Raw genomic sequence first — 2,509 nt, forward strand, 5'->3', positions numbered from 1 at the left:
CTTTGGCGGTTCTTGGAGGCAGCATCTACCTTTGGTGGAGTTTGCCTACAATAACAGTCATCATGCTAGCATTGGGATGGCTCCTTGTGAAGCTTTGTATGGGAGGAAGTGCAGATCCCCTGTTTGCTGGGAAGAGGTAGGAGAGAAGGCTCTTGCAGGGCCAGAGTTAGTAGACCTTACCAGTAGAATGGTGCCCATGATCAGAGAGAGAATCAGAACAGCTCAGAGTAGACAGAAAAGTTATGCAGACGTTCGCAGAAAGCAGTTAGAGTTTCAAGAAGGTAATTGGGTATTGCTGAAAGTGTCTCCAATGAAAGGAGTGGTTCGTTTTGGAAAGAAAGGTAAATTGGCTCCACGGTACATTGGACCCTTTGAGGTGTTACAGAGGATCGGAAATGTGTCGTATAAGCTAGATTTACCTGCTTCTATGGAGAGGATTCACCCGGTATTTCATGTTTCTATGCTACGACAGTTTGTGTCAGATCCGAATCAGGTTTTGAGTGAGCCTGAGGTGGAGATTCATACGGATCTCACCTATATAGAGCAGCCAGTGCGGATTCTGGACACGCAGATCAGACAGCTAAGGAACAAGGAGATTCCGATGGTGAAAGTTCTATGGAACCACCATAACCTAGAAGAGTGCACATGGGAGACGCGGGAGTCTATGCTCCAGCAGTATCCATATTTGTTTTGAGGTTAGTTTCCTCCTTGTGTTTTGTTTATTGTTTTAGAAACATCCGAGGATGAATGTTCTTAAGGGGGGGAGAATGTAATACCCGGCATGTTCAGACATCGAAATTCCTACCGTCCGATGGAATCTAGGATGTCAGAGCATCCCTGAAGGGTAGAGTGAAGGTTTTCTAAAATATTTTTACATGTTTTAAGCTTTTGGTTTAGAAAAGAAATGAGTTTTGAAGAGAAAAGGCTAAGGAAGTCTTTGCCACTTTCGGCCCCCGAAAGTTGAAGTTCGGCCGCCGAAAGTACCCCATGTTCGGCCCCCTAAACTCTAATGTTCGGCCTCCGAAGGTGGTGAGGTGTTGCATGTAGCTTTAGCCACCAAATGTGAAGCGGTGGTTCTTTGTTAAAGGGGTTTTTGGCCGAGAAAGGAGGTGCTTAAGCTTTCCTTTGGGTCAGAGACATGTTCATGCTTCTCCTTAGTGACTTACCTAGTTTCTCATCAAATCTTTCAAAGAAAAACAAGTTTAAAGTGAGTTTAAGATAGTTTTGAGAAGTTGTGGAGTTTAAGAACTTGTGAAGCTTGAATCTCCATCTCTTCAAGTTTGGAGTCACACCAGCCTTTGTTCTTCAAGAGGTAAGTGTGAATCCTTAGTTTTTATCATGTTTTACATAAGCTTGATGAAGGAGAAGGGGAGTTATGCATGTGTATGCATAAGTTGTGCATAGTAGGGTGCATAAATCGTTTATGCTATATGTATGCTTGATGTGTGTTGTTGGTTGGAGTTTTAATGTGGTTTAAGACTCCTATATGCATGATTAAGTGTTAGAGCATGTTTGGAGAGGTGGGATGCATGTTTGGAGGGTTAGTGTTTGGATGGCATGGTTGTGCACGAAGCTGAGTTCTGGATGAACTCAGGTTCGGCCGCCGAATGTGGGAGTTCGGCCGCCGAATGTGGGAGTTCGGCCGCCGAACCTCTTCTGAAGGCAGTTTTGGCTGCCTAAGGTTGCCCCCGAACATTTGGACTTTCGGATCTGTCATGCACATTCGGCCGCCGAAGGTGCCCCCGAAAGTGCCCTGTCCAGTTTTCCTTTGCATGTTTTCCATGGTTGTTCTAAGGTGTTTTAAGGGGTTTTTGGGGAGATGTTTAGAGATATGTTAGAGTATGTTTGGTCCCTCATTTAAGTCTATCTGTGTAGGCACAGACCAGAGGAACCAGAGAGTTCAGCAGTGAGTACCGCTTCAGGAGCCTGCAGAGTCAGTCAGAGTCAGTCAGATGTGAGTGGAACTAAACTTAATTCTTTTAATTACGAAATGTAATGTTTTTAGCATATTTCATTCATCATGAGTATGCATAGGATGATTGCATTAGAAATCACGAATATGTTGCATTGCATAGTTAATTGTTGTTGTGGGTGAATGCTGAATGATCCAATAGTCCCAGACAGGAAGCCCAGGACCCCATTCTACGGCCTGGCAGGTATAGAGAGTTCAGGACCCCATTCTACGGCCTGACAGGTTTGTTTTTGTACAGGAAGTCCAGGACCCCATGCGATGGCCTGGCAGATTTATTATTTATACAGGAAAAATCCAGGACCTCATCAATGGCCTGGAAATTTAAAATATGTGTGTATGTTTGTATGGATGTATGTATGCATTACAGGAAGACCAGGACCCCAGTCGACGGCCTGGCACGGATTAGATACTGGGACTATGTGGTGACAGGTTTACCCTAGATGTGAATTGTCTGTGATATGATGCATTCCATAAGATCATGTTTTAATGACAGGTTTTATTGTTCTACTCACTGGGCTATAGAGCTCATCCCTCTCC

This window comes from Manihot esculenta, chromosome 1 (assembly GCF_001659605.2).
Source record: "Manihot esculenta cultivar AM560-2 chromosome 1, M.esculenta_v8, whole genome shotgun sequence".
Classification (NCBI taxonomy): Eukaryota; Viridiplantae; Streptophyta; class Magnoliopsida; order Malpighiales; family Euphorbiaceae; genus Manihot; species Manihot esculenta.